Source organism: Podarcis bocagei (genome assembly GCF_964188305.1).
Source record: "Podarcis bocagei genome assembly, chromosome: 10".
NCBI lineage: Eukaryota > Metazoa > Chordata > Lepidosauria > Squamata > Lacertidae > Podarcis > Podarcis bocagei.
Window position 1 is genome coordinate 48,978,805 of NC_138135.1, and position 19,035 is coordinate 48,997,839.

The 19,035-nt window shown below is 45.0% G+C and overlaps 1 protein-coding gene and 1 long non-coding RNA gene across 19 annotated transcripts in view; one reads left to right on the plus strand and one right to left on the minus strand.

Annotated features, from left to right (window-relative positions):
- Positions 1-19,035, plus strand: part of GRIP1 (glutamate receptor interacting protein 1) — a 346,924-nt gene that overhangs the window by 111,037 nt on the left and 216,852 nt on the right. The window lies entirely within an intron of this gene.
- Positions 1-19,035, minus strand: part of LOC308596664 — a 46,686-nt gene that overhangs the window by 8,180 nt on the left and 19,471 nt on the right. Inside the window, exons 4-5 of one of the 3 annotated variants that reach the window (XR_014012622.1) lie at positions 5,111-5,204; positions 3,568-3,728 (exon numbers count right to left, since the gene is read on the minus strand). This is a non-coding gene — a long non-coding RNA (uncharacterized lncRNA). Of the gene's footprint in view, positions 1-3,567; positions 3,729-5,110; positions 5,205-11,551; positions 12,043-19,035 lie in introns of those variants that run through there. The other 2 variants (XR_014012621.1, XR_014012623.1) reach the window with 2 other exon arrangements.

Here is a 19,035-nt window from a genome sequence, read left to right on the forward strand (position 1 = left end):
GTTGCAGGGATTCGAACCGCCGACTTTCTGATCAGCATGTCCTAGGCTCTGTGGTTTAACCCACAGCGCCACCCGCAATCCAGAGTAAATAATATGGTTCTCTCCAAATGTTGATGAACTCCAGCTCCCATCAAGCCCATCCCACATGGCCAACGATCAGAGATAATAGGAGTTGTAGTCCAGCAACACCTGGAGAGCACAACATTGCCTACCTATAGATGAGCTATTGGGTTTCTATTAATTCTGATCTTGCATTTATGTTACTATATATTAGGTGTGATTGTATAATTTCATCTTCCTCACCTTAATCCTATTGGTTTGAAATGTTTTGTTACATTTTTAAAAAAATATGACGGTGTATTTTGATATTTATTTGATATCTAGGCTGTCCACCACGGAAGAGTGGCATATAAATAAACTAAACATTGGCTAGTACTGCTGAAGCTCTGTTAAACTAGGATATCTTCTGGTATAACTTCACTTTACCTATCCTGCTCTTTTCTTGTCTGTTGAATATCTGGATTGATCAATGAATGTTGGAACTGCATTAAATGTGAACAGGATAGCCCCTGATGCTGTGGCTCTTCATTTGTACAGCACTTCAATGTGAACAGTGCCTCATTGTTTTCTGACAACAATCTTACGGGGTTAACTAGTAGTATTCTCTTTCCTTTTATTGATGGGGAGTGCATAATTAATGGTGAATCTGCAAAGATCAATACATGCCTTTTTGTTGTGAGTTACTTGTGTTTAAAAGTACAAGACACTGCACCAAATCTCCAGGTTGGCTTTTCCACCAGGCAGATTGAGGCTGCCATCTCAGGTAGCAGATTTTGGGTGTCGTGAAAGGGCAGCAAGTAGTTAGTTATTGGTTTATAATCATTGTAGTTTTCCTGTGCGGTAGGGGAAGAGGTGCTTGTAGGACTTTCTGCCTCAGATGTCAAAATAACTTAGCTGGCCTTGGGTATTATGTATCTTGACTTGTGGGAGGGTGCACCATTTGCAGTTCTTCCTTGGGCAGAAAAATGACTTGACCTAGTCCTGCCAGATTTATTTTTAAACACACACCCTCTCCATAATGAAACACGGTGCTTCTCATGCCTTCCACTACTATTGCAAATGGCCTCAAATGCTGCTTTCATACGACCTGTTTCAGCATGAACTTCCTCACAGATGAAAAGATGGGGTGCCTGGTGCTGCCTGGACCATGCAGAGATTGACGTTACCAGGATGTATCTGTGCATATTTGGTTAAGCATGTCTTTATCATCATGTTCGCTTCTGGCATTCCTCAGTAGGATCTGAGGTTGTTGTTGTTGTTTAGTCGTTTAGTCATGTCCGACTCTTTGTGACCCCATGGACCAGAACACCACCAGGCACTCCTGTCTTCCACTGCCTCCCGCAGTTTGGTCAAACTCATGCTGGTAGCTTCAAGAACACTGTCCAACCATTTCGTCCTCTGTTGTCCCCTTCTCCTTGTGCCCTCCATCTTTCCCAACATCAGGGCCTTTTCCAGGAAGTCTTCTCATGAGGTGGCCAAAGTATTGGAGCCTCAGCTTCACAATCTGTCCATCCAGTGAGCACTCAGGGCTGATTTCCTTAAGAATGGAGAGGTTTGATCTTCTTGCAGTCCTTGAGCCTCTCAAGAGTCTCCTCCAGCACCGTAATTAAAAAGCATCAATTCTTTGGAGATCAGCCTTCTTTAAGGTCCAGCTCTCACTTCCATACATCACTACTGGGAAAACCATAGCTTTAACTATACGGATCTGAGGTTAGGCACCTGTAAAATGTGGTTTTGAAGAGTTGCATTCTCAGTTTCTCATATGCGATCCAATATATACAGTCAGAAAAAAGGCCCAGAAGGTGCTGGTTGTGTGATAGTGACCCGGGAAAAGTATTCATGGAGTTGTAGGGGCCAAAACTAAGCCTACAGGAGAGGGTCACACAGTGTTTTTGCCCCTGAGGGCCACGTGAGATGAAGGTACGTCAGCAGTCATTGGGATAAATGCCAGTAGATCTGACAGGGCCTGGGCTGACAGGTGGAGTAGAAGCTATTCACATCCACAGGCAGAATGTGCAAGGTAGGAATGACTGTTCATCACTCTAACTTTCAGGTCCCCAAACAGTTGTTGGGAGTGACTGAAAGGACCACAATTTACATGGGGCAGATGGTTGTGGGCTTAAAGGAACGTGAATTTCTCAGGAAGGCAGCAAAAGGAATTGGTGGAGGGGAGCAGCTTCAGCACCTGTGTGACTGCATTGAAGGCTTCCCAGGGCCACATTCAGTCCAGAGGGTCTAGTATTTTATGTGTGGATATAATGGGACGAAGGGAAAGGTCTCAGTCTAAGATTATGACTTAGGCTGAAATTCTAGCCCCCACTCCTTACAGTAGAGTGGTGGAGCCCCTACTGCATTGGCATCATGGCTGCTCAAGGTAGCTGTTGTGGAAGGTGTGGGGCTGGGCCATCAAACTTTATCATTGAACTAGGTCCAGGCTGGCACAGAATATGGGTCCAGATTGGGGGTGCTGATGGCATTACCTGATGGCAGTGAGACTGGCTCAGGACACAACAGATCACAAACCAGTTCACCTTTCGGGGCTTTCCACCAGGCTCTGCTGGCAGGGATATTGCTACTGGGCTTCTACTCACCACAACTTTCAGCAGGCTTAGAGGAGGGAGACCATTTATCAACCCACACATCCCTGCCCAGAAGGGTTTTTGGATTGCTCTGCAAATTAAGGTCATTCTCTCTCTCTCTCTCTCTCTCTCTCTCTCTCTCTCTCTCTCTCTCTCACACACACACACACACACACACACACACACTCACACACACACACACACACACACACACACTCACACACACACACACACACACACACAGAATAAAGACATAAACCCTAGTTTATCTAGTTCACATTTGATGTTAGGCTACATTGGTACTATGTACACACAAGTCAGTCAGTCGGAATTATTTCTCAAAAACAGCAGACAAAGACCACAGGTGTAAAGTAAAGTAGCATAGTGGCATCTAAGCCATATTGCGCCACACACCAGATGACAGTTCAAGCAGCTGTCTCTTCACTTCCATTCAGGTCATGCGTAAAATTGTCTTCCTGTAGCAGCCAGCCTCTTCAGTTCCCAAGGTCTTAAAAAGGCGGAGGACAACCAGCCTATTGTCTTTATGAATGTGCAGAAAGCAAATTAATATCTTCAGTCAGAGAACACAGGGATGAAAACGTGCTTCTGGACCATACTACTTGAGACTGGAGTTTTCGTGATTGAATGCTCCTCCATACAAACCTTTCTCCTGCACACGGGAAACTGCATGTCAGGGAGAAGAGTTGATGGGAAATATTTACTGGAAGGCCACTGATTCACATGAGTCTGTGCCTGTGTTCTGAACTGGTACAGCCCTGAACTATGCCTTCCCCAGCTGCTTAGGAGATCTAGGCTTCTGGTGTGCCCTTATTACAAACTTGTTGAAATACAAGTGGGCAGCCATTTGCATGTACCCGTTATGAGATTTGTCTGAGTCCTGCTCAATTCAACTTTATTATGCGGTAAACTTCCTTGAGCCCCTACGAGAGGAAGGATAGCATTGAAATATAATAAATAAAAACTCTTCAGCATTTGCAATGTTCCACTTGTTAATTTCCATTGTGATTGACCTTTGAGACGACGGTGCTTTCAACGGCAAAATAGTTAATGTAATAGCGAAGTATATTCCTGATGGTGAGAAGGAAACACGTTAGGACAAAATAGAATTAAAAACGTGCAAGGAGGGGTGGGGGAGACGCGTGAACTGCACTGATCAGCATGCATTAGAGAACTAAGTTGAAGGGAGGAGAGTTTTTGAAGGTGTTTAAATGCTCTTTTAAACATCAGCAGATAGAGCTTGTTCTTAGGATGAAATAGAGTGTTGATGAAGGCCAAAATATATGTACTCACTGCTTTTTCACAACTCAGGATATCACGTAGCAAATGAAGGGAATAATCTGATACCAATAGAACGAGTTGCTCTCTTTCAAAGCGTTTACATGAGTGGCTCCACGTGACAGAGATTTGCTGTTATAGAATAATAGAATTGGAAGGGATCTAACGGTCATCCTGCAATGCAGGAATCTCAGCTAAAGCATCCATGACAGAGGGACACCCAACCTCTGCTTAAAAACCTCCAAGTAAGTAGAGTCCACAACCTCCTGAGGGAGACCGTTCCACTGTCGAACGGCTCTTACTGTCAGAAAGTTTTTCTGTATGTCTAGTTGGAATCTCCTTTCCTGCAACTTGAAGCCATTAGTTCGAGTCCAACCTTCCAGAGCAGGAGAAAGCAAACTTGCTCCATCCTCTATGCGACAGCCCTTTAGATATTTGAAGATGGCTATCATATCTCCCCTCAGTCTCCCTTTTCTCCAGGCTGAATATGCCCAGCTCCTTCAACCATTCTTCATAAGGCTTGGCTTCTAGACCCCTGATCATCCTAGCTACCCTCCTCTGCACACATTCCAGCTTTCAAAATTAAAAAAATCCTTTTAAAATTGTGATGCCCAGAACTGGACACAGTATTCCAGGTGTGGTCTGACTAAGGCAGAATAGAGTGGTACTATGACTTCCCTTGATCTGAACGGTGATATTCGGAAACAATCAGTTTTCCCTAAAGAGTGAGAAAACAGACTGCCTCGCCTCTTCTGTAATAACAACTTCAGTGTTTGTTTTCCACTGCATCAACTTCTTTCCAATATTCATGTAGGACATACTTTCAGTATGACCTTGAAATAGCCAACTTCATCTGGATTCAACCCTTTCTAAGTAAACTTGGGCATGAGGATTGGTCAGCTGCTTCCACCCTCAGCTGCCCTTGCTAGTACCTCTCCCTTCTGTCCTTGGTCAGCATTGTTGTATCTTAATCCATAAACAATTATTGCAGTTCACCAACCTATGATTGTATTTAGATGAGGACCAATTGGCTGTGCTTTCAACTCCAGTTAAGATCCCTTGATTATTTTGCCTCCTGATAACTTACATCTTTCCTCATTACTTTGCCCACTATATTTCTTGAGCTACAAAGGCATATTTATCAACATTCTGCTGGAAAATGGGAAGTTTTTCACCTGCTTCTGCTGCAGCTTGCAACAAGGGGCTGCCATTGGTGATTCTTTACAGTCATCATTCAGCAATGTTGCTGGCCTTCATTTAGAGTGGTTTCTGCATGTATCAAGGAAAAAAAATACATGTTTGAAACAGAAAATTGCAGGTCTGAAAATTCTATACATGAATGTCCTTGGATTTCATAGGCTGACTAGATGGAAAACTAATTTTGAACACTGACAGGTTTGCTCAAGTCCTTCATCCTTAAAAAGATATAACTATAACTCTAATGACATCTAAATGAAGAAAGGTGAGATACTTGGACCATGCTCTCTCAATTTATATAAATTCTTATTAGATTTGCAGAGTCTTTCCAACAGAGCACAGAGAAGAATCAATCCATGCATTACTTGAGTGGTAGGATTTCATTCTCATGAGCAATCTCTTTTTAATCACTGGTTTCATTCTAAGGCTAGTCATGGCATAAAAGATTTTCTTAAGTAGTACTTATTCATCATAATGGATGTCTTATATATCGGCTCTTGAAAACTGAACTTTTCCCTGCTTGTCTTCTTCTTTTTAGATATACTTTATTATTCCAAAAGATACTTATTTTAAAATCAGCTCAGTGCAAATTAAGATATATTTCAGCAGGGTTTAAAAAGTCATTTCACAATAATGACTAAGGACATGATCCAGTTCTAGCCTGCATCAGTGAGTGCACACTGCTCTCTGCACATGGGAATGGGAAGATTTGGTAGAGAACTGGCTTGCGATATAAATATATTGGATTTAAAAATAATAAAAAAACCCACCTCACAGAGCTACAATTACCCACATCCTTGCAGTTCCCAATATTTTTTGGAGGGAAGCAAATGTGCTTTTACATGTATAGAGCAAACCCCAAAGCAGTATATTCTTTTAAGGTGTGTGTGTATTCAAATGACTTTTCCCCTTGCTTACCCTAGAGCAATGAATGAATGAATTTTAAAAAAGTGAAGACCATATTTTTCCTTGTTAGTTGGCTTCCCTTTGCATTTACTGGTCCCCTCCAAGTTAATAATCACAGACACAGCCTGTGTTTCACAGCCTGTTGCTTAAGAAACCATGTATATGCCAGCCTCTAGGCTACCCATCAGAAAGAAAAAAAGCTTTCAATAACCACTTTAAAAGCAGGTGAAGACTGCCTTAGTACAACAGCATGGGGAGGCATTCTACAGTGTACAAAAATGCTGTTTTCTGTCCCTTTCCTGCATCAGATTGCTTATCTTCACAGTATGCCTTTGTCCTGCCTGCTGCTTACCATTTCTTGTAAAGCATTAAATAAAGAAGCCTGAACAAACTCAAAATATATATGCTTCCAAAATGTTGACTTTACATGATCATGCTTCAGCCAATCAAGGCAGTAAATATAACACAATATCTCTGTTGTCTCTGTTCTGGAGGTAGGGGAAAGAGTCCAGTAACCTGACTGTGCTTCTCGCTTATTATGAACTCCCCCCCCCCATGGTTTCTAAATACTGTGTCTTAAAAAATGAGACAAGATAATTTTTGTGAAACAGACAACATAATTTTTGTCTTGCCTAGAAAGCTTTCTGTTCTCTTTCCACAGATCCCCCAAAGCCTACATGTTTGCCAAATTGCACGCTGATTTTAGGCAAACAAACCATGTCAACTGTGCACATTTGCATCTGACATTTGCTATTGTGTTCAAAGTAACTGTAGAATCATGTGCAGTTTTGTTTCATTGTAATGACACGTCGGGCGCACACTCGCCATGACAAAAGAGAGATTATAATGGGGTCGTTTCACTTTATTAAAAGGGTTATTCCACTCTATTTCCCAATGACCATCTTGTCCTCACCAAGATCACCCTGGTAAACTTAAAATGCATTTGAAAATGATGCTTGGTCATGTCTGCCCTACCCCTTTTTGCTACATTTGGATGTTCTGGCGGGAGGGTTGGGTGCTTGTTGTTGTTGTTCCATTCATCAAACACTGTTGTGGTTTTGGTTTGCCTGCCCCATTCATCAAACACTGGTGGGGTCTTGGTTAGTTCTAGATCAAAGTGATTGCTTGGAGTACATAAAAGAGTATGTTTAGCTCAATGGCAACTTACTCCCCACCATCAGCCGCTGAGTCCTAGCTCTGTAGCTCATCTTTAAAGGCTGCCTTTCCTATGTTATGGCGATATCTGTTGTGGTGATAAGGTATTAGGCATGGATTATGGAATACACACATTCTAGTTAAATTAAGAAGCTTGTGAAAGCTGAAAGTGAAAGCTGGACCATAAAGAAGGCTGATCGCCGAAGAATTGATGCTTTTGAATTATGGTGCTGGACAGTGGCGTAGCGTGGGGGTTGCCAGGGGTGCCAGCCGCACCGGGCGCAACACCTGGGGGGGGGGCGCGAGTCCAGAGGGAAGGGACAAGCAATCGAGGCTTGGTTGGGGTGGGGGGTCGTCGTCTCCGCCACTGCTTCTGTTTTCCGCTGCGCTGAGGCGAGCTGGGCGCGGCCAGGCATGCAAGCGCAGCGCCTGGCCAAGCGCTGCAGCCTGGGGAGCCGGCGCCTTAGCGCCTCGCCGTCGGCCGCGCAGCCGTTGCCCAAGCTCGACAACTCGTGGAGGGCGCCTCTCTCTCTCTCTCTCTCTCTCTCTCTCTCTGCCTGGAGGGGAGGGGCTTTCCCTGCTCTTTGTTCCGTTTGAGCAAACACAGCAACGAAACAGAGCAGGGTGGGCAGTAAGACCCTGAGGCAGAATGCAGGAAAGCAGCCACTTCCTCTTTTCAGGTTTCCCTTCTCCGGTACCTACCCACCCACGTTTATTGCGAGGGAAATCTAGCTGACTGCAGGGAAGGGGTTGGGTGCATGTAATGTGTGACAAAGGCATCAGGTGTACGTCTTGGGTGGAAAGGGTATAAGGGTGGGGAGGTAGAGTGCATTTAAAAAAACCAAAACATTGTGGATTTAAACAAGGAAAGTGTAGCATAATCTACTGTTTGTAAGGGCCCTTTGGGATTGGTTTTACCCATCTCAGACAGTTAGCTCATAGTGTAAATAAAGATGGCTGTTGTTTACATTTTTTTAATAAAAGCATCAACAACGATCCTTTTGCACGGTCTGTTGTGCTGTGTTGCAGAACTTTTTGCAGTTGCAGGATTAGGGATGGTGTTCTGTGCTACAGTGGCGTAGTGTGGGGGGTGCAGGCTGGGCCGGCCACACCGGGCGCAACATCTGGGGGGCCGCGCTCCACGGGTTAGGGGGCGCAAAATCCACGGGTTAGGGGGCGCAAATTACTTGCCTTGCCCCGGGTGCTGACAACCCACGCTACGCCACTGGTGCTGGAGGAGACTCTTGAGAGTCCCATGGACTGCAAGAAGATCAAACCTCTCCATTCTGAAGGAAATCAGCCCTGAGTGCTCACTGGAAGGACAGATCCTGAAGCTGAGGCTCCAATACTTTGGCCACCTCATGAGAAGAGAAGACTCCCTGGAAAAGACCCTGATGTTGGGAAAGATGGAGGGCACAAGGAGAAGGGGACGACAGAGGACGAGATGGTTGGATAGTGTTCTTGAAGCTACCAGCATGAGTTTGACCAAACTGCGGGAGGCAGTGGAAGACAGGAGTGCCTGGCATGCTCTGGTCCATGGGGTCACGAAGAGTCGGACACGACTAAACGACTAAACAACAACAAGAAGAAGCTTGTACGTACGGTGGTTCTGAGTTACTATGCCTGAGCCTGATCTGCACCATATGGTGGTTCTGTGGCGATTTGGATGTTGAATTACAACATCTTGGCGGTCTGTTGAGCTGTTGTAGGTAATTCAAGCTTGCCTCCCTCAAATCCTTACAGGTCCTGCTTACGGTTTTCTCATAGGCATCTGGGTGGCTACTGTGGGACCAAGCTGCTTGACTAGACTGGCCTTTCTTTTTAGCCAGCATAACTGTTCTTGCGTTGTTTGCAAAGGTGTAATACCCAGCGGAGCCTCCATAATGATTTTCTAGTAATGGGACATTATTAGAACATCCCACCCACATCACCTTTAGTAAAGTTCCTGAGGCTTTACTCCCCCTGGTAGACTTTGGGATGCAGTGGCCAAGGACTCCCATTACAAACTTTGTGTTGTGCAGATAATAGCCTTCCTGTTTCTGCGTGCGTGCGTGCAGAACTTTTGTCACATTTTAATGTATGCTGGAGGATATTAGTTGCATTTAGTTAGATGAATGGTTCACATGTAGTTTATTGTTTCTGAGTAGCCAAGGCAACATCCCAAACATACAGATAGGGGAGACTAGGGCTACTGGGGCACAGTCCTCCCACTGAAAATGTCAAGCAGTTTTTAATTTCCTCCTCAAAATCACAAACTCTTTCTTTCTTGCCCCACTTCCTTGATGTACAGAGGCATTCCTGTCAATGTTTTCTGCACCATTCAGCCAATCCTAATCCAGAACTATAGCTGTGGCAAAAAAGGTCCTCCTCCCATGCATCTCTAAAATGAAAAAAAGGATATGACTGATTGGCCTGCTTGAAATTCACCCCTACTAAGAAGACTCTCACTCCATCTATTATTAGGAGGCCTATCCAGCACATCTACTGTAGCAGATATAGGAGGAGTCAGGACTGCTGCAAAAAACAGCCCCGGATGTAGTAGCACCAGGCTCATCCAAACTTCTGCTTGCCCTGGGAAAACCTGCTTTTTAGCACTAAATCAGAGCAGACGTCAGGGGTTTTCTGTGGATTTATGTTCGCTCCGATTTAGCACTAAAGAGTGCATTTTCCTGGGGAAATTGGTGGGGCAAACAGAAAACCACTTGGGCCCATGTTTTCTAGGCATGGGACAAGTGGAAGTGTGTTGCAACAAGCTCTGTATTGTTATCAGTTTCTAAGGTTTCTAGTTCTTGGAGTAACCAGGCTAGCCTCTTGGTGAGATGATAGCCTGGGTGATGAGCCATTAAGAGGCTCCGTAGAAGACGGCTATCAATAGATAAAGCCAGAGTTTTTCTTGGGGGGGGGTGTAACAATGGGACCTAGAAGGAAAACAGCAAGCTGGAGATAGGGGCCATGTTTGAAATGTTTGAAAGCGATGCTTGATTTCTGTTTGAATCCAAGGATTGCACTCTGCACATGTGTAATGACACAATTTCCTAAGCAAGTTCCATAAAATTCCTATTGTGATGAAAGCAGAAGGTTAAAAATAGCAGCTCTACAACTACATGCAAAAATCTATGGGTGCAGATAAATGGGAATTCTGTTGCAATGAAGAAAACACAAAATGAATTTGAAGAATCAGCAGATTTAAAACAGTGGGCTCTCTCTCTCTCTCTCTCTCTCTCTCTCTCACACACACACACACACACACACAGAGAGAGAGAGAGAGAGAGAGAGAGAGAGAGTTTTAATGCATATTCTTAATGCCCTAATATATGTCCTAATAAGAATGTGCGTACTTCTGCTAGAATTTCCATTCTGTTAGAAGTCTATTGTGTCGTGAACAGAGTTGACCTGAATATAAACTCTTGAATATGCCTTGTTATATAAACAGCCCAAAACTGTGTCATTCATCTCAATCCATACCTTCTCCCAACAAAAAAGATTTAATCTGTCTTCTTTCCATTAGAAAGTATTTCAGTCTGGGGCATGACCAGAGAACTAATGGAATTATGAGTTTCTAAGTAACTAAAACCAGCTGAAGCTGTAATGCAAGGCTTTTTAAATTTTTATTTAACCTCCATTAAAGTCTGGCTCAAAATGCAGATTATGTACTTCCAGACAGCAGTTGAAATGAACTAGTCTCTCTCTCTCTCTCTCTCTCTCTCTCTCTCTCTCTCTCTCTGTGTGTGTGTGTGTGTGTGTGTGTGACTTTATTAAATTATACAAACTTTTTAAAATCAAGTTTCTGCCAGTTTTCTACAACCAAACCTATGCAATTTTGGACAAATAGAAAACAGGTAAAGATTTGGGTAAAGCAGGATGATTAATCAGCAGAGATTGCTTGATACTAAGCTTTGCCATTGTTACGACAGGATACTTGATTATGGGGATGTGTTAGGAGGTGCCGTGCTTTACATGTGGAAATGGGGCACAGTTGTGGTGTAATATAATGCTAGCCAACATACATTTATGAACCACAATGTAAATACTAACCTGCATCTGCAACCAGTAATATGTATTAATATTATTATTGTATTAATAAAAGTAATATGTCTTCACCACTTTTAGGTATTTATTCTTCAGGCAAAGAAGGAGAGGCAAAATCTCACTGCCTTAATCAGAAATGGTCACAGCTGTCAAGGTTCCTTATATGATGAGGGATGGAGTATTCCATTTTTAAATGTTGTTATTGTCGTTTAGTCGTGTCCGACTCTTCGTTGGACCAGAGCACGCCAGGCACTCCTGTCTTCCACTGCCTCCCACAGTTTGGTCAAACTCATTCTGGTAGATTCAAGAACACAACCATCTCGTCCTCTGTCATCCCCTTCTCCTTGTGCCCTCCATCGTTCCCAACATCAGGGTCTTTTCCAGGGAGTCTTCTCTTCTCATGATGTGGCCAAAGTATTGGAGCCTCAGCTTCAGGATCTGTCCTTCCAGTGAGCACTCAGGGCTGATTTCCTTCAGAATGGATAGGTTTGATCTTCTTGCAGTCCATGGGACTCTCAAGAGTCTCCTCCAGCACCAGAATTCAAAAGCATCAGTTCTTCGGCGATCAGTCTTCTTTATGGTCCAGCTCTCCCATTTTTAAAATAATTATATCAATTTCCTTTATTTTCCTTACTAGTTCATATTTGAAGTGGACAACTTCCATATCACTACCTGATTAGGTTTTTGGCCTGACTTTTGGCTTTCAATGCCATGTGTCCTTTTTACAGGTGTGGGGGGGATTAATTTGAATGTTGTGTTCCTGAAGTCTTGTGGTTTCTGTGTGGAATTCCGATATGTCTTGGGAATTTCCCCAAGGCGTCTAGTGCTCCTGCTGACACCCCGGGAGAATTGGGGGAGAGAGAAAGACCGAGGGCATGGCAGAGAGGAAGAGAAGTTTGAACGCAGTGTGTGGAATACTCAGGGCAATTCCACATCACACTTAAATCTTGATGACTGTGGTCCTGTAAAGGTGCCAGCGATCACTTAACATAAATATATAAGCTCTCTTAATCAGCCTAAAATGCCCAGGGTTCTTTTGATGAAACAGCAGAAGTGGTTTACAACTAAGGGTGGGGGAGAAATTTGGCTTGGTTCACATTTCACTGCAAGCCTGCTTGTCACCCTTCCTGAAATAATACGGCAAGGAAAACTTTCAAAGTTATCCTTTGAAAGTTTCACTTCTTTGAATTTTATGATGCAAGTCTCCCAATCACCACTACGTTTTTCCCCCTGTGCAATATTCTTGTATTTCACAACACAATAGTAGCAACAACTCTATCTAGGGACATTCTGCTCCTGGTAATCATTAACATGTTGTTGTTTAGTCGTGTCCGACTCTTCGTGACCCCATGGATCAGAGCACGCCAGGCACTTCTGTCTTCCACTGCCTCCCGCAGTTTGGTCAAACTCATTAACATACAAACGGGAAATGGGATTATACTGAGTAGCCCCCCCCCCCTTCCCATGTCCAATATGTAGAATGGAAATATTTGAAGGCAGGAGGAATTCTTAATGTGTAGGGGTTCCCACCCAGTGTGGAACTCTGATTGCTTACCCTTCCAGATTGTGTGGGAGCCTGCATGTGTGAAGACTCCCCTCTTCAGACATTCGTATTCTTTGGACAGGCACTCAGCATCATTGTGTTTCCCACTCATGTGTTGGCAGAAACATCCAAATAGGGCTTTGTGTACAACTTCGCCTGGTCGGGTAGAGACACCTATGATACTGCTCCAACTGTCTTTATGAACCAAAAGAAAATACTACTGTAAGAGCTGTTTACATTTGCTACTCACTCGGGGCAATTTCTGCTTGCCCTAGGTAAAGAAACATGTGGCTAATTGCACAGTTGGCTCACATGTATCATAATTCTTTTTGAGAAATAAAAGGAATGAGTTTAGCACAACTGGTATAGGAGTTCTGAACAGATCCAGTGGGATTCTAAAATAAAGAACAAGAATTATCCACTGGGTAATAGTGGAATTTCATGTTTGTCATTAAGGTGCCCCTGTTAGATTTAACATTGAAGGAAGGATTGCTTGCTGAAACCTGGAAACTCATGCTCTGTATTTAACAACAGTTAAAACTGTTCATTAATGATTAAGGCAGCTTCCACAAAAGCTAGGATCATCGGATATTCTTGTAGTTCCAGGTAGTGTTTTTGATATATTTCCTTTTTTTAAAATTCTCTTTAGTTTTGGTTAATAATGAATTCATTAAACACAAATAAAAATACAATAAAATAACATTAAAGAGTAAAATACATGGAGATAAGCAGAGATAATTGAAGATGTATGACATACATTCCTTAAATTCCAAATGAACTGTACCAGAATCAGAGTAGCTGTGATACATTTCACATTACATTAGTAAATTTCCTCATTGTTTAAACTCTTTTACATGTTACAAGATCAAGAATTTCAAACATTCTTTTCCTGAGAGCAAAGCAAAGATAGTTTTGGTTATGGAATGTAGCTATTAAAAAGAACAGAGACAAATGGTAATGTTATAACAATATTAGAAAATATACAAGAAAGATTTTCAACCTTAAGAGATGTTTTTAAAATATGGCATAGAAGAGTCAAAAACATGCCACTTTTTATTATAAAGGACTAATACTTTGACGTCTGAATTACTCAGAATTTTAATAGGGCTGTGAATTCAATAGGATGGATTATGTGTCACAAAAATTATTTCCAGAGACTGAACAAAATAGTGTAAGGTCATTGTTGCAATCCAAAGGACTCATGGGCCATTATGTTTAAATGAGAAACTGCTCATTGTACAAACACACACATTCTGTTCACAATGACTGACTTTCTAGAATAATAGCTAAATGTATTATTATATTATTGTTGTTTTAACTACCAAAGGTGCCAGTTCTGCTTCATGAAATCAGTTGGGAGTTTTACTGTTGGAATTATCTCAAATAGTGCCATGCAAGTTTTTGTCATGCTACTAACGGACTTTTGCCTTGCACTTTCAGTTCTGGCAATTACCGTATTTTTCGCACCATAGGACGCACTTTTTCCCTCCTAAAAAGCAAGGGAAAATGTGTGTGCGTCCTATGGAGCGAATGCAGGGGGGAGGCAGGCGGGAAAAGCCCTCAAGAGCCGCACGCAAGCTTCGTGCGCTCTTGCGGGCTTTTCTCTAGGAGGGAGAAGGGAGTGACTGGCTGCAGCAGTCCCTTCTCCCTCCTGGGGGAAAAGCCCCCAAGAGCGGCACCCTCTTTAAAGGCTGCGCGGCTCCTGCAGGCTTTTCTACGAGGTGGGGGAATCCCCCCACCTCCCAGAAAAGCCAGGAGAAGCCGCGCAGCCCCTTTAAAGCAGATTCCCTCCTCCCGGGCTCCCTTTGAAGCGGCAATGTGGGAGGGGAGCAGCTTACACTCGTGTAAGCAGCTCCTCTCCCACTTTCCTGCTTCAAAGCAACCACGGAGGAGGGAAAGAGGGGACCCATGGATCCTCTTCGCTGCTCGAGGCTGCAGCAGATTCCCTCCTCCCGGGCTCCCTTTGAAGCAGCAAAGTGGGAGGGGAGCAGCTTACACTCGTGTAAGCAGCTCCTCTCCCACTTTCGGATTCCTCCTCCGTAATTGCTTTGAAGCAGGAAAGTGGGAGGGGGCAGTTTACACTCGTGTAAGCAGCTCCTCTCCCACTTTCCTGCTTCAAAACAACCACGGAGGAAGGAAAGAGGGGACCCATGGATCCTCTTCGCTGCTGGAGGCTGCAGCAGATTCCCTCCTCCCGGGCTCCCTTTGAAGGAGCAAAGTGGGAGGGGAGCAGCTTACACTCGTGTAAGCAGCTCCTCTCCCACTTTCCTCCTTCAAAGCAACCACGGAGGAGGGAAGGAAGGGGACCATGGATCCTCCCCTGCTGGAGGCTTCAGCGGATTCCCTCCTCCGTGATTGCTTTGAAGCAGCAAAGTGGGAGGGGAGCAGCTTACACTCGTGTAAGCAGCTCCTCTCCCACTTTCCTCCTTCAAAGCAAACACGGAGGAGGGAAGGAAGGGGACCATGGATCCTCCCCTGCTGGAGGCTTCAGCGGATTCCCTCCTCCGTGATTGCTTTGAAGCAGCAAAGTGGGAGGGGAGCAGCTTACACTCGTGTAAGCAGCTCCTCTCCCACTTTCCTCCTTCAAAGCAACTACGGAGGAGAGAAGGAAGGGGACCATGGATCCTCCCCTGCTGGAGGCTTCAGCGGATTCCCTCCTCCGTGATTGCTTTGAAGCGGCAATGTGGGAGGGGAGCAGCTTACACTCGTGTAAGCAGCTCCTCTCCCACTTTCCTGCTTCAAAGCAACTACGGAGGAAAGAAGGAAGGGGACCATGGATCCTCCGCTGCTCACGGCTTCAGCGGATTCCTCCTCCTTGATTGCTGGGAGTTTCTCTGGGCAGGAATTCCCTCAGCTTAAGTGGGGTGGGGGAAGTGTGGCAGGTAGGGGGGTACTGAGAGACATGTCTCTCAGATGAAAATTGGGAGTGGGCATTGTGTGAAGTGGCTGTGGATCTCCTGCCGCAGAACTGTAGGACTGTATAGAGTTGGGAGGGCCACCCAAGGGTCATCTAGCCCAGCCCCCTCACAATGTAGGAATCACAGCTAAAGAACGCCAGACAGATGGTCCCCCAACCGCTGCTTAAAAGCCTCCAGTGGTGGAGACCCCAAACACCTTCCAAGGTCATAGAATTGCAGGGTTGGAAGGGAACCCCAGGAGTCATCTAGTCCAGCCCCGGTGGACAGCGGGCGCAATCCATCCCATTGCGCAAGACTAAAGATGCTGTGCAAGGCTAAAGAAGAAGCCAAGGCAATGAGCGGGATGGATCACGCTTGCTGCCTTGTCTTCTTTAGCTGCACTGGAGAGGTTTAGCTCCTGGCTGGAGAGGTTGCGCGGCCATGGATCCCGTGCGCTGTCTTGGCTTCTTTGCTCTTTGGGGCTGGGGGGGGGGAAACCCGGGGTTCCCCCGCAGCCCCGAGAAGCTCTGGGAGAAGTGGACAGGCTGCATGCAGCCTGTCCGTTACTCTTTGGGGCTGGGGGGGGGATAATATTTTTTTCCTTGATTTCCCCCTCTAAAAACTAGGTGCGTCCTGTGGTCCGGTGCGTCCAATAGAGCGAAAAATACGGTAGGTGGTCCTTGAGGGTCTTCCTCTTCACACTTCCCTTTAACTAACGCTCGAAGTAGCTTGTATCTCCACAGCAGATTCTCAAATTAATCTGTAGAGCTGTTCTGGTGTGACTGTTTTTCTGTTGCACCTCATCTGTCCATTTGTATGTCATTTTGTGAGGGCATGGCTCTCAAAAGCGGCTTAAAATACTTTAAACAAAATGAAAAACAAATAACACTATTTGTTTTAAATATCATACAAAAGAAGAGGCAGCTATGAAAAATCCCTATCCTATTCATTCTTCAAAGTCTTTAAAATTGGTCATAGTGTCTGTGTTAAAAGGCATGATGCTTTTGTATTCCTGCTCATGCATGACGACAACAAAATACGGGATTTCTGAGGAATGTTGTCAACTTGTTGATTTGCATCAGGTCACCCCTCTCCCAAAGTATGAAACATTCAAAAAACTGAAACTCTTTACTGAAAAAAGGTGCTGCAGAAAAGGGCAAGAAAATGTTAAGCTGAAGAATAACAAGCAGAACACATAGGCATTTGAATGTAGGACTCAGCTAAATTCAGCTCGCTCTATGTCACAATACCAATGTGATGTGCTACACAGTAATTGTCTGTGACTTTACAATTTTTTAAAATTTGCACTGGGCCCTGTGGGTTTAGCTGACCCAGTTGTTCTTTCCGTAGTATAATCTTTTTGATTCCATGAATATGTGTGTGGCTCATTAAAATGAATTGCATTAAAGTCATATTTGGGCTATAGCTGAGGTGTGTAATAACTGTGCACTCTGAGCATGATATCAAAAAAATGGAGGGCTGAGAAAGCAACCAGATAAGACTTTTTGCTTATTGCTGTGATATGCAGCTTGTGACATTGTAGGGGGCAGAGCCGTCTTTCCCACTGGGCTTAGTGGTGCATTGCGCCAGGGCGCCGGCCTCTCAGGGGCGCCCCAGCAAGTGGGGGAGCTGCGTGGATTTGCCGGAGGCCTCCCCTTTCCCTGCACGCCCGCCAGCTGCGCCCCGCCAACCATATGGCTGGCGGGTGTGCAGCTTGCCTCCCAAGCCTTGATGGGAACAGAGCGATCCCCGCAGAGGCCTCGGATGGAAGCTGTACCCAAACAACTATAATGTTCTAAACTTGGTGTGTGTTGTTTTGTGTGTGTATAACAGTTATTCTCATGTGGGCACCCTCATACCCCCCCCACAGCCTTTCCTGTCCCCTCAGGAGTAGCCGCGCGAGCTCCGCCAACCTGCCCTTCACACCCAGGCCACCCCCTTCCCCTCGACATAGCGACGGTTGCCGATTGGGTGGCCAGCCCACTCCTCCTGCCCTGATTGGCACATGTCTCTTTCCTTGCTACCCTCCTTGCCCCGCCCCACTCTGAGGCGGGTGTGGGTGGGTGCATTGGTGCTGCTGCTGCTTGTGCTGCTCCTTCCCGTCACACACGGCCATCCTGCCTCCCCGTCGAGCGGCATGGAGGAGAAGCAGCTCGTCATCTGAGGAAGCAGCCCCCACCCCCACTTGGTGGGCATTGCCATTCAAATGGGGGGGGGGTGTGTGTGCCATGTCCTGGGATGGATTATGTGGGGTGGGGCTTGCCTTGTTTCATTAGCCATCGGATGCCTGAGGAGCTGAAGTCCCATTAAACTCAGTGAGGTCTGGCTTCAGAGTCAACCTGCCCAGGAGGATCAGGCTGGAACCCTAGTGCTACCGGGTCCTCCCCTGCACGTTGGCTTGGAAGCAGGTTCCACCGAGTTCAGTGATGCTTAATTCTCAAGGCTATTACTATCATTATTATTATTATTATTATTATTATTATTATTATTATTATTATTATTTTAAAGGAAGCTCGCAAGGTCCTGCCTGGAGGCTTGCGACATAAAAAATTAGGCACACCAAAGAGTGGATGCTCAGGGACTCCTGGATCCTTGGCCAGCTGCCACCTGCCTTTTGCTCTGCTTTCATGACCATTTTGTCAGAGACCCACCATCGTGAAGTCTTGCTTAACCCTCCCAATTCACTTTTCTCCCAAGCAAGTAATGTTCTAAACCAGGTATGGGGAACCTTTAGTCCTCCAAATGTTGCCGAAGTGCAGCTCTTGGAAGCATGGCAAATGACCTGGCTTGAAGAGAGTTCCAGTTCTGCAGCATTTGGAGGGCCAAAGGTCCTGCACCAGTTTTAAGCATTTATCAGCAGCCTGATGCATTTTCTTTTTGTTCAGTGCCCTTCTCAGCGTAAGGTTGCATTGTGCTTCCCATCTCCACAATTTTCCTCCTTAAGCATTCATTTATCTGCTTCTCGCGTGGCTTATGCATATGCAGACACACACACAAGTTACACATGTGGCAGGGAGGCCCTGTGCCTGCTCTTTCTCAAGTCAGCTACTTCCTTCTTACTCAGTTTGTACCTGTTCTCATGTGCCTAGATCACTTATCGAGGCAGGAAGCTAAATCATAACATCTGTACTTAACCTCTTACTCCCTTTTCCAAACTACACTCCTGCTGCTCTGTAGAACTATGGTTTCAATTCCTGTACACAAATTTCCACTCTCACGTGGCACCTCCCTCATCTCTGCCCATTACAATCCTAAAGAGATGGCTTGCATTTCCTTCAAACTCCAGCCCTTTTGCACTCCTTCCTGTGAACAAAAGACAGGTATGGCAGTTTGACTGGCTGTTGTTCACTGATCCCAAAGCCTGCATGTACTC